The 14,022-nt window shown below is 45.8% G+C and overlaps 1 pseudogene; it reads left to right on the top strand.

Moving 5' to 3' along the window:
- The first annotated feature begins 11,174 nt into the window (after positions 1-11,174).
- On the top strand, positions 11,175-11,293 carry LOC134933430 (5S ribosomal RNA; annotated as a pseudogene).
- Positions 11,294-14,022: the final 2,729 nt, after the last annotated feature.

Below are 14,022 nucleotides of genomic sequence, written 5' to 3'. Positions count from 1 at the left end.
CTTTATTTCCTCCTGCAGCAACAACAGCAGTGGCACCAGTAGCAGCATCTCGCAAATGCCAACTTGTTCCTAGGCAGGCTACGCTATGTATCCCTGCTTTCCGTAAGAGGCACACCGCTGACAACCTCTTATGGAAACTGAGGGACATCATCGCACAATGGCTTACCCCAATTAGACTCTCCTGGGGATTTGTGATATCGGACAATGCCACCAGTATAGTGCGTGCATTACATTTGCAAATTCCAGCACGTCCCATGTTTTGCACATACAATTATTTTGGTGGTGCAGAATTTTTTTAAAAATGACAAGGGCGTGCAGGAGATGCTGTCGGTGGGCCGAAAAATTGCAGGCCACTTTCGACATTCATCCACCGTGTGCCGAAGACTGGAGCACCAGCAAACACTCCTGAACCTGTCCTGCCATAACCTGAAGCAAGAGGTGGTAACAAGGTGGAATTCAACACTCTATATGCTTCAGAGGATGGAGGAGAAGCAAAAGGCCATTCAAGCCTATACATCCACCTACGATATAGGCAAAGGAGGCGGAATTCACCTGACTCAAGTGCAGTGGAGAATGATTTCCGTCTTGTGCAAGGTTCTCCAACCCTTCGAACTTGCCACACGTGAAGTCAGTTCAGACACTGCCAGCTTGAGTCAGGTTATTCCCCTCATCAGGCTTTTGTAGAAGCAGCTGGAGAAATTGAAGGAGGAGCTAAGACGGAGTGATTCCACAAAGTATGTGGGACTTGTGAATTGAGCCCTTCATTCGCTTTGCCAGGATTCAAGGGTGGTCAATCTGTTGAAATCAGAGCACTACATTTTGGCCACCTTGCTCGATCCTAGGTTTAAAGCCTACGTTGTATTTCTCTGGCAGTTGAAAGACCTGCTGGTGAGAAAATTGTCAACTCAAGCGGAACGTGACCCATCAACAGCACCTCCTTAATTTTCTCCCACAACTGGGGCTGCGAGGAAAAGGATAAGATTTCCTAGCCCACACGCTGGCGGGCATGCAGGGCAGTCAGGAGCGAGTGCTGACATCTGGTCCGGACTGAAGGACCTGCCAACGATTACTGACTTGTCTACTGTCACTGCATATGTTTCTGTCACCATTGAAAGAATAGTGGAGGATTATATGAGTGACAGCATACAAGTAGGCATGTCAGACAGTCTGTATGTATACTGGCAGGAAAAAGAGGCAATTTGGATGCCCTTGCACAAACTGGATTTATTTTACCTAAGTTGCCCCCCCCCCTCCAGTGTGTACTCTGAAAGAGTATTTAGTGCAGCCGGTAACCTTGCCAGCGATCGGCATAGGAGGTTACTTCCACAAAATGTGGACAAGATGCTGTTCATCAAAATTAATTATAAATTACTCCGGGAAGACCTTTACCAGCAATTGCCTCCAGAAAGTACACAGGGACCTGTGATGGTGGAGTCCAGTGGGGACGAATTTATACTCTGTGAGGAGGAGGATGTACACACTGAAAGGGGCGAGCAATCAGAGAATGAGGATGAGGTTGACATTTTGCCTCTGTAGAGCCAGTTTGTGCAAAGAGAGATTGATTGCTTCTTTTTTGGTGGGGGCCTAAACAAACCAGTCATTTCAGCCACAGTCATGTGGCAGACCCTGTCGCTGAAATGATGGGTTTGTTAAAGTGTGCATGTCCTGTTTATACAACATAATGGTGGGGGGAGGGCCCAAGGACAATTCCATCTTGCACCTCTTTTTCTTCTTTGCATCATGTGCTGTTTGGGGACTAATTTTTGAAAGTGCCATACTGTATGACACTGCCGTACAACTCCAGGGGTACTTCCATATAAGTCCAGGGGTACTGCCGTATAAGTCCAGTCCAGTGGTGCTGTCTTGTGCTGCAACAATCCAGTGGTGGTGTCTTGTTCTGCCATAAGTCCAGTGGTGGTGTCCTGTGCTGTATATTATTTACTCCAAATAAAAGAATGATATACATTACTTATATTATTATCCAAATAATTTTTACAGGGTTTGCCCTGTGTGTTGTAGGGGTACGCTCGCCTGTGCTTCATATTATTATAATAGCTCCAAATAAAAGGGTTATTATTATCCAAATTAATTTTACAGGCTTTCGCGCGCGCGCGTGTGTGTGTGTGTGTGTGTGTGTGTGTGTGTGTGTATGTGTGTGTGGCTTAGGGGTACGCTCTCCCATGCCACCAATATTGTGCGTGTATTACATCTGGGCAAATTCCAGCACGTCCCATGTTGTTTGTGCCGCACACTTGTGTCGCTTAGCTTAGTCATACAGCTACCTTATTGCACCTCTTTTTCTTCTGTGCATGATGTGCTGTTTGTGGCCTATTTTTTTTAAGTGCCATCCTGTCTGCCACTGCAGTGCCACTCCTAGATGGGCCAGGTGATTGTGTCGCACACTTGTGTCGCTTAGCTTAGTCATCCAGCCACCTCGGTGCAACCTTTTGGCTTAAAAACAATATTGGCCCTCATTCCGAGTTGATCGGTCGCAAGGCGAATTTAGCAGAGTTACACACGCTAAGCCTACGCCTACTGGGAGTGTATCTTAGCTTCTTAAAATTGCGACCGATGTATTCGCAATATTGCGATTACAAACTACTTAGCAGTTTCAGAGTAGCTTCAGACTTACTCTGCCTGTGCGATCAGTTCAGTGCTTGTCGTTCCTGGTTTGACGTCACAAACACACCCAGCGTTCGCCCAACCACTCCCCCGTTTCTCCGGCCACTCCTGCGTTTTTTCCGGAAACGGTAGCGTTTTCAGCCACACGCCCATAAAACGCCGTGTTTCCCCCCAGTAACACCCATTTCCTGTCAATCACATTACGATCGCCGGAGCGAGGAAAAAGCCGTGAGTAAAAATACTATCTTCATAGCAAAGATACTTGGCGCAGTCGCAGTGCGAATATTGCGCATGCGCACTATGCGGAATTTCACTGCGATGCGATGAAAAATACCGAGCGAACGACTCGGAATGAGGGCCCTTGTGAGGTGTCAGGTATTCAAAATAGACTGGAAATGAGTGGAAATGAATGTTATTGAGGTTAATAATACCGTAGGATCAAAATTACGCCCAAATTCTGTGATTTTAGCTATTTTTATGTTTCTCTCAAAAATCAGCCAGATCCAAAACCAAAACCAAAACACGAAAGGGTGGTTTTGGCAAAACCTATCCAGATCCGAAACACGAGCATGGAACCAGAACCAAAACCAAAACACGAAACACGAAAAGTGCCAGCCACACATCTCTAACTCCCCGTTTGTTACTGGGAGGCAGGGGACGTGGTGCAAGGCTACCCTGCTGCCTGGGAGCACTCCTGCTGTGTAGGGGCTGACAGCCCATCCGGGGGGACCATGCAGTTGGTCCCTGTAGGCGGCCACAGCTGGAGGTCCCTGACTCGGCGCAGGGAAGCAGGTGCTCAGCGGGCAGCTCTGCTGTTCGCCGCAGCTGAGGACAGGTGCTCCTTCTCCCCCCATGCTCCTCCCATCCCTCTGGCACAGCATCATCAGCGGGGCATGGGGGGGGGGTCAGGCACTCGGGTGTATGTAGTCCCCCCCCCACCGCTCTACATTTAAACAGTGATATTTGTTCAACAGCATTAAGCCTGGTATGATTTATGGACGGTATTAATTAATAGAAGTTTATCTCTACCTATCTACCTGACTTTAAGCATTAACAGCTGATTTCCAACTAACAGCTGCATCATCAACTACAATTATAGTGCACTAACAAAACAGTTTGCTTGAACTAATGGACATAACTATCTGTTTCCAAATCTTATCTGCTTGACTAACATCTGCATGTGGAGCTTTTGAAAAAACCTACCTGCTTACTAATTACGCATACCATGCTATATTAAGAGGATAGAAAATCTTATCCCAGAGCTTTATTAAGAGATCTATAGAGTTATATGATATCTGTTATTTTAGCTGGATAAAATTGGATGAATTTTTCTTAATGTGGAATTGTTCTTAATACACTATATATTTTAGATTTATTGATACTGGCCGGTGTCATAGTGTGTTATTTATATGTGTAGAATTTTTTTTTATATGTACTCTGCATAAAATATAAAGTAAAAGTTATTTTTTATATACAACGTGAAATAGCGCTGTCTCATTTCTTGTTTAGTTTTGTCGCAAGCAGCCTGGGCGGTCTGTTATGCGGTTCGATGCCAAGGACATGGAGGTTTGGCTAGATGTGACAAATGCTCAGTGTGATGGCACCGAGCCATCTGGCACTAAGCGGGGGCAGCCATTGGGTAAGGCTGGCGCATCCTCAGTGGAGGGTAGTCAGAAAGGGACATTTTTCGCGTTCAGCAATGGGCGCTGTCCCTTTGGAGCGAAGTGTCATTTTCACCACCAATGTCTCCGCTGCGGTGGGCACCCAGAAAGGAGTGTCAACGGGGATCTGGGGGTCGTGCCACATCATCAAGTAGCCAGCTGGGGGGATTAATACGAAGTAGAGCTCCCACACTGGTGGATGTGGCCGACATGTCGCGTTTGCTTGACATCTACCCTAGGCGTTCTGATGTGGGATGGTTTCTTTCATGGCTTTCAGCTGCCCATTTGGGGCATAATGCAGACAGGTTTGCCCCGGAATTTACGTTCCGCTAGGGAGTATCCGTCGGTGGTCCGGGAGAAAGATATGATGGAAGTGAGGTTTGGAAGGATGATTGGCCCCTTTTTGGAGCCCCCCCTGCTGGATTTAATTTTGTCCCCGGTGGGGGTGGTTCCAAAGTGGGTCCCGTGTATGTTTCGTTTTAATCCAACATCTGTCTTGGCCTGGGGGGTTGTCGGTCAACGATGCAATTCCTGCGGATCTGTGTCGGGTGACTTATCAGTCCATCGATGAGGCATTGGACATGGTCAGGTCATTCGGGGTCGGGGCCCTCATGGCCAAGATAGATGTGGAGTCCGCCTTTCGGTTTTTGCCATTGCATCCCGATTTTTTCCGGGTTCATGGGTTTTTGGCTGGATGAAGGTTTCTATCTGGTTAGATTCCTACCTCTGGGGTGCTCAATATCTTGTTCATATTTCAAGAAGTTCAGCACATTACTTCACTGATGTGTCCTGATCTGGTCGGGGGAATGAGGTGTGGCCCATTATTTTGATGATTTCCTTTTGGTGGGTCCCCCATGTTCCCCACATTGTGCTGATCTTTCGTTGTTTGCGGAGTTTGGCATACCCATTGTCCACAAGAAGACGGAAGGGCCCTCGCCAGTTATCTCCTTTCTGGGAATCGAGATCGATACCTTGGAAAGGGTTATCCGTCTTCCGCAGGAGAAGATGAGTAGGCTGCATGACGCTCTAACGATGGCTTTGGCGGCCGAGAAAGTTACCCTACATCAGGGGCAATCGCTACTGGGGCTTCTTAATTTCACATGTCGGGTGATTTGTATGGGGTGTGCTTTTAGGCGCAAATTGGACCGGGCTACAGTGAGGGTTTGGAGGCCACACCATTTTATTCGGCTGTCGGAGGAGTTGAAAAGGGACCTCCGGGTTTGCGTAGCGTTTGTGCCAGCTTTCAATGGAACACGCATTTGGGTGTTGCTAGTACAGCCCAACTGCGTTCTCCAGCTGTTCACTGATGCTGCGAGATCCTCAGGTTTTGGAGGGTACTTTGAGGGCCGGTGGTATGCTGCTCTGTGGCCTGAGGATTGGGCGGTTAGGGGCTTGACAAAGGATCCCCTTCTTCTCAAACTCTCCCTGATTATGGTTTCCCTCGAACTTTGGGGGGCATATTTGCGAGATCGCAGCATTGTGTTTTGGTGTGATAACCCAAGCGTGGTTCACACGGTTAATAATCAGTGTGCGACATCTTTGCCGGATATTTGTTTACTGTCCCAGTTTGTGCTCCATTGTCTGCAGTTTAATATACTGTTCAGGACACGGCATGTCCCAGTAGTAGATAATGACATCGCAGATTCATTATCGCATTTCCATTGGCCACGTTTTCGTACACTTGCCCCATCAGCTTGCCATCGGTGAGTCTTGCCCATCTCATGTCTGACAGGTTATCGTGCCGGCTTAGAGGGTTAGCTCACTGGTCCATAGCCCCTGAAACCCTGTGAAGCTATCAGAGGATTTGCAGGTCCTTTATCACATTCATCGGTCTAAGATGGACCAGTTGGGAAGGGGTCATTGGTTTTCCATGCTGGCTTGCTCGGAGGCAGAAGTTTTTCTGGTGGTGTGGGCAGGATGTCAAAGGACATGGTTAGTGCATGCCGATGGATCCCGCATGACCCTTGTTCCAATTTGGTTGGGTATGCAAACAGTGCATAGAGGTCAGTCTGATTGCCTTTGGTCAAGTTGGGATTTCGCCCCTCTCCCCCCCCCAACCCCTTTTGATAGGGTTTGCTGTTCTAGGTCTTTTCTTACTTATCAGTTTTTCTGTTTTTCTTTCAGGTCTCACCTCAGTGTTTTTACTCGTTTTACAGGTACACCAGGTTTTGCGAGGGGGGTGTAATCCAGTCTTCCCCTATCAGGTTCAGGAACGCACACCTATAGGCCAGACAGGTTGCATTTGAATGATGAGGGCTGTTTCCTGTTTATTGAGGATTTGGTTAGGGGTATTTCTGTAGTGGTGGATTAGGGTATGGTGACGGTGCGGTCCTCGGCTGGGGGTCCGCGGTTGGTGGGAAAGAACGGTTGCAGTTGCCATCTGTTTTGTGAGCTTGAGGTGCTCTCCCTTCCAATACATGTCTTAGGCTTATTATACCCTACTGTGGTCAGCGGCACCACCGGTCCAGGTGGGCCTGATGCTGTTGTGTCATTGGGGTGGGAGTTGGATACCTTGGGCAGGGTTATGGGGCTGGCTGGTCGCCCCCCATTTGGAAATAGGCGTGTATGGAGTTGGCGATCTTGCACTGTGGGGGCCGTTCTTTCTGTGCCACCATACTTTTGTTTCCTTTCTTCCTCCTTCATTTAGTATTATGGTTAGATTTATGCTAGTTAAATAGATTTTAAATAGTTTAGTTCTAAATAAATTAAGCTGACCTTATACAAGTGTCTGTGTCTTTATTCATTTTTGGTAAGGTTGTATGGTTTTACCCTTGCACAGCCAAGAGAGGCATTCATCAGGTGATGGGGAGTTCATATATATATGCTGCTGCATCCACCATCAAGTGTTGCTGGACTCCAAAGCTGGACCCAGGAAACACACACTGAAGGAGGCGGAGCCATGAGTGGGGATCCCGGGTTCCGCCAATTTACTTTCTTTTTAATGTGCTTCTGCACAGTGCTTAAAGTGATCCTTGAGAGGTGGTGTTACTCATCCCCACACTCCTAGCCCCTCCCACCTGGCAGACAACACACACCTAGCCCCAGCAGGGTGATCACATGCAGTGGGAGCAGGGTGATAGTGAGGGAAAAGTGGGTGCAGTGTGATCACATTTAAGGGGTCATTCTGACCTGATTGCACGCTGCTGTTTTTCGCAGTGCAGCAATCAGGTCACTACTGCGCATGCGTATGCACCGCAATGCGCAGGCGCATCGTACGGGTACAAAGCGGATCGTTGCTGTGCGATGGATTTAATGAAGAATCCATTCGCACAGCCGATCACAAGGAGATTGACAGGAAGAAGGCATTTATGGGTGTCAACTGACCGTTTTCTGGGAATGTTTGGAAAAATGCAGGCATGTCCAAGCGTTTGCAGGGCGGGTGTCTGACATAAATTCCGGGACCGGACAGGCTGAAGTGATCGCAAGGGCTGAGTAAGTTTTGAGCTACTCAGAAAGCACAAACTATTTTTGTACCGCTCGGCTGCACATGTGAACGCACCCTTGCACAGCAAATATACACTCCCCAGTGGGTGGCGACTATGCGTTTGCACGGCTGCAAAAAGTAGTGTAACACCTTATATGAGTTTATCAATGTTTGGTTTACAGTCAGAAAATATATACATTACATACAGTATGTAAATATGTGAAAGGAGGTATATACAAAGTTGGGGGATACAGATGAAAATATGTGATCCGTTTAACATTATTATAGTATTGAAAGGTGGGTTTTTCCTATGAAATAAAGGACACTATGTGACTGGTGCCTGACTTAATAACTTTAAGGCCCCCCTTATGAACTATGAAACTATGAAACAGCTGTTGGAGTTTGAGAGCGGGGCAGCAACCATCCGGGGTAGAAAACAAACAAACCCAGCCCCGCCCCTCATCAAGGAGGTCAGTCAGAGAAAAGCCAGAGTGGGTGGGGCTTACCTTAGGCGGGAAGCCCTGACAGAAACAGCTGTGAGGAGAATAGTGAGGCACTGACAGGGGCTGCTGTGCGGTAAAGGCAGTGCCATCTCTCACTAGTGAAAGGACGGATTTGGAGGATGGGAAATTATCTGAGGAGGCTGTACTGACAGCTGGTTGACAGGGGAGCAGTGAGGTGCATCCAGCTGAGGAGGAGGTCCCGATCCGCACCCTTTATCTGCCTGATTGTGGCAGCTGTTCAGTCCTAAAATCATTACCAGAGCCAGTATACAGTGACTGAGTTTGTGAGGCCGAGCCTGGAGGAGAGACTGTGAGTGTGGCTGCCCGCAGAGAGATATTCCTGAGGTGACAAGAGGATCTTAAAGGTAACCCTCACAACACAGCACACTAGCTAGAGTTTAACAGAGGTCCTGTCTCTTCTACCAACAAGACTGTTAGCCATCCCTCTGTCTATGTAGACTGTTCATTCACATATAGAGCTGTTCCCAGTGAACGGATCCTAAGTTAAATTGAACCCCCCTCATTAACTGAGATACTAAAAGGCTTCCTCTAGCACAAAGAGCCATACACAGCTTATATGCATGCTGGATAGTGTATTCTGTGAAGAAGTATAGCATATAAGGGATGATATAATGTACTGCTGATTCTACAATTCGCCCTGACTGAGGCAAACTCTTCAGCTGTGTAAAACTAGTAATTATATAAGACTGCTACCTGCCAGGGAAAGTCACCCTTTTCTGCAGCCCTAAACCATTTGGTTAATACTATTGGATATTATTTCTATATGAAAACCCTGGCATAGCCTTAGTACCCTGACAGTTCTTGATCAGAGAGCACTGGGACAGGAGGAAACTCATATACATATTCTTACAGCCATCAGCTTCATATCACCTGAATCTGCCCTTTAAGTGTTAGAGACTGAGAACTACAGGAGTTATACAGGTTATCACTAAAAGTACTGGATGGCCTATTACTTCTCCACAAGGCAATAAAATACCCCACCAGCTGTTTAAGTTATCTAACCAGTAACCAGCATTAAGAAATGTATTGTACTTATTTCAGATGATAACTTTCTATGAGCCGAGATAAACTTCTAGCATCTATAAAATACAGCTAATTAGCAGGATTCTAGACATCTAACCATCGTTTGCCTTGAATTTAACTGATAACCATATCATCCATTGAATTAACTCCTTCAGGACAACCTCAGCCCGGGCTTGAGTTAACATTTAAAGTGCACTCTTACAAAAATAAAATGGGTAATTTGAGATCTCAAATATTTTGAAATATAATTACTCTGTTGTTAAATTATATTGTCAGAAAGCTAATATTGGGTGTGTGTGAGTGTGAGAGTGGAGAGTTGGGGGAGGTGATATAGGTATAGAGAAGCTACAAAATGGAAGCCATGTAGCTAGATAGCCCTGCAAGTGACCGTAAGAGAAATACCTTCAGGAAAGGAACAAAGTGGTTACTAGAGGGTTCAGTGTCAGAAAGGGGACAAAGATCGGGAAGGTTTGTCTGCAACAGAATAATTACTACAAGTAACACTTGTGTGTATAAAAGTCAGTTCTTTGACAAATGTTGTTATTGTCCATTTACTGTTTTTTCTGTTTAACCTCTGATTTCATTTAAAGGAGTCAAGAACTAACAAGGGTTCCTGAGATAATAAAACTTAATTTTTTCTTCAATATGTGATTAATTCTTTTACTATAGTAATTGCTGTTACATGAGTCTTGCTAGACCGATTGTTATTGCATATTATCTGACCTCAGGGGATTGTCCCAAGCCTACTCCTGGGGAACATAACCTTTAAGGCTTGGGTGGAGGCACTAGCATAAAAGCACAATACAGTTATTCAAAATCTAGCGTGGATTACCCCCGTTACAGTAGCAAGCGAGCAATCAACTCGAAATGACCGCCATAGTTTATGCATAAGTGAAGTGAACACAAAGTGGGGTGACAGTGGCTACAGGGTGATCACATACTGTACGGGACAATAGGTGCAAAGTGATACAATAGTGAGGAAAAATGGAGCAGGGTGATCACATATATTGGGAGCAGAGTGATCACATACAGTGGGAATTTCAGTGGTAGATTAAATACAGTTGTAGATCAGTGGGAGCAAGGTGATCATAGACCTGTATGGTAGGGGACAGTAGAGTAGGGAGAACACAAACAGTGGGATCAGTGTGAAAACACAGTGGGAGAGGAAAGCAGTGCAATAACTAGACATTTTAGCGATGTGTGCAAGAAACAGAATTGGCACCTCATATACAGTCTCCCTTTTACACATTACAGCAGATAGAGTCCCCCTTTTTGCACATCAAAGCAGTAAAGTCCACCTTTTTACACATTGTGGCAGCAGAGGAGGGTGCTCTTGTATGCGTAACTTAAGGGGTCTTAAGTAACGCATACAAGAGCATGTGAGGAACATCAAGAACAAAGTGGAAAGCCATGCTGTCTCCAAACACTTTACGGTGACACACAACTCCAACCCAGAGGCGTTAACATTTAAAGTTATCGAACTGGTGAAATTGGGGGACAGAGGAGGTGATCTTGCCAACAAGCTTTCGCGCCGAGAGATGTATTGGATCTTCCAGCTACAGACCCTACAACCAAATGGATTCAATGACAACTACGAGATCGCCCCCTTCCTATGAAGAATGGAAGTACCCTCTATAGTTCTATTACTGCAATTTTTCTCACCCCATTCCCAACCACCCTCCACTCCTCTCCCATATCCAATTCCAATTATGTTCCCCTCCCTTCCTCCTCCTCCCTTCTCCTTCCACAACCCCTAGCCCCCCCCCCCTTCCTCCTCCTCCCTTCTCCTTCCACAACCCCTAGCCCCCACCCCCTCTTCCCGCCCACATCTCACTAATTAGTATAACCACTTCTATGCACTATGTTAGATTCACTTAATTCACAGTGGTTTCTGGAGTTTTAACTAAGAAGGTACAATGTCGATACAGTCATACCATGCTGGAAATGCCCAAATACGTCCGATCTTGGAAGCTAAGCAGTGCTGGGCCTGATCAGTACCAGTGTGGGGGACCACCAGGGAAGATCAGGTACTGTATAGTACAATAATAAATAAGTTGCCTGAGAAAGGTATACACTCCATGTCAACGGAATGACAACCCTGTACAATAGAGAACTAAACACTGTAGTACAAATGTATGGGTTATTCCTCCAAATTAGAATTACCAGCACTAGCACTTTATATGTGCACTTGATAAATACATGCACTTTATATAATCAGCACTAGCACTTTTTAATGTGCACTTTATAGGTATATGAATTTTATGCAATCAACCCTAGATATGGAATGTAGATGTACCTAATAACATGCACTCTATGTGATTAGCACCTCCAAGTACACTGTATATATGCACTTTGTGTAATCTATTACAAGATGAGGTTTTAAAATTAATTTAACAAGCACATGCACTTTATTCATATTTAAATACATGCACTTTGTCCACTTTTAAATATATGTCATTATTCCTCCACAATGCCAATGTATGCTTCTTTTAAAAACACGACTGTAAAGTCTATTTTGAATGACAGCCGTGCCTTACATATGTTCTCTGTTTTTTTTATGGGAACACTGCAACAAAAACATAAAAATGTCCCCTAAGATGTTCCTCCGAAAGATGGCCGCCGCACTGTGAACCACTGCAAACATCCACAAAAAGATGGCCACCGTGATCCTAGAACTGAAATAAACACGTCTGCTCCTTCATCCCGGGGCGGGCGCATGCGCAGTGCCATACCGGAAGTGGGGTGGAAGTCGCGGACGCGCCCGGACACCGGAAGAAGGGCGGAAGTACCACTCTGATGGCTCTTAGTATTGAAAAGACTGTGTTTTATGCTCTGAGGAGCACTCGTTTTTGCATTCTGACTTTAGGCACTGGTCCTCTTGCACATTAAGATACTCCCAAGCACCTGTAATTATGGTTATGAAGCACAGTTAATGACAGTCTAGTCCCAAACAGGAAGTGGGGTCATAATTGTTCACTGATTGATATCACTATATATAGCCAGCTTGTCCCATTCTACCCCAGCCCTGTGATGAAGTCAAAGTGACGAAACGCGTTGGAAGACCTATACCTACCTCATATCACAGATAAGGAAAATCTGCTTATTTTGATTTTATTGTAGTTTTAGATTTTCATTTTAAGTGTTTTAGTCCAGCTGTGATTGTATTGTTGTCCCATTTTATATATATATGTCATTTAATTTATTATTGTATCAAATAAATAGTTTTATTGTATTTATTACTGGCAAACTTACTTTATTTACACCGTTGGTTGCTATACATCCCTCATCCCCCCGTTTCCATTTTTACTTGTCTCAGGGAATTACCACCCCTGTTTATACTGAGGGACCCAGCTGACGCCCCATTAGTTCAATAGGGGAGTGTAACATTGTATTGCCATTTTTACACAAACATATCTGTATTATATCACATGTGGCGCAGTATTAATCCTTGTCTCTCTCTCTCTCTCTCTCTCTCTCTCTCTCTCTATATATATATATATATATATATATGTATATGTACACTGCTCAAAAAAATAAAGGGAACACTAAAATAACACATCCTAGATCTGAATGAATGAAATATTCTTATTAAATACTTTGTTCTTTACATAGTTGATTGTGCTGACAACAAAATCACACAAAAATTATCAATGGAAATCAAATTTATTAACCCATGGAGGTCTGGATTTGGAGTCACACTCAAAATTAAAGTGGAAAAACACACTACAGGCTGATCCAACTTTGATGTAATGTCCTTAAAACAAGTCAAAATGATGCTCAGTAGTGTGTGTGGCCTCCACGTGCCTGTATGACCTCCCTACAATGCCTGGGCATGCTCCTGATGAGGGATCTCCTCCCAGACCTGGACTAAAGTATCCGCCAACTCCTGGACAGTCTGTGGTGCAACGTGGCATTGGCGGATGGAGCGAGACATGATGTCCCAGATGTGCTCATTTGGATTTAGGTCTGGGGAACGGGTGGGCCAGTCCATAGCATCAATGCCTTCGTCTTGCAGGAACTGCTGACACACTCCAGCCACATGAGGTCTACTATTGTCTTGCATTAGGAGGAACCCAGTGCCAACAGCACCAGCATATGGTCTCACAAGGGGTCTGAGGATGTCATCTTGGTACCTAATGGCAGTCAGGCTACCTCTGGTGAGCACATGGAGGGCTGTGCGGCGCCCCAAAGAAATGCTACCCCACACCATTACTGACCCACTGCCAAACCGGTCATGCTGGAGGATGTTGCAGGCAGCAGAACGTTTTCCTTGGCATCTCCAGACTCTGTCACGTCTGTCACATGTGCTTAGTAAAAACCTGCTTTCATCTGTGAAGAGCACAGGGCGCCAGTGGCAGATTTGACAATCTTGGTGTTCTCTGGCAAATGCCAAACGTCCTGCACGGTGTTGGGCTGTAAGCACAACCCCCACCTGTGGACATCAGGCCCTCATACCACCCTCATGGAGTCTGTTTCTGATCGTTTGAGTAGACACATGCACATTTGTGGCTTGCTGGAGGTCATTTTGCAGGGCTCTGGCAGTGCTCCTCCTGTTCCTCCTTGCACAAAGGCGGAGGTAGCGGTCCTGCTGCTGGGTTGTTGCCCTCCTACGGCCTCCTCCATGTCTCCTGATGTACTGGCCTGTCTCCTGGTAGCGCCTCCATGCTCTGGACACTATGCTGACAGACACAGCAAACCTTCTTGCCACAGCTCGCATTGATGTGCCATCCTGGATGAGCTGCACTACCTAAACCACTTGTGTGGGTTG

Source organism: Pseudophryne corroboree, chromosome 1, assembly GCF_028390025.1.
Source record: "Pseudophryne corroboree isolate aPseCor3 chromosome 1, aPseCor3.hap2, whole genome shotgun sequence".
Taxonomy (NCBI): domain Eukaryota; kingdom Metazoa; phylum Chordata; class Amphibia; order Anura; family Myobatrachidae; genus Pseudophryne; species Pseudophryne corroboree.
Note: the sequence above shows the minus strand (reverse complement) of the source record. Positions and strands in the feature narration are given on the sequence as shown.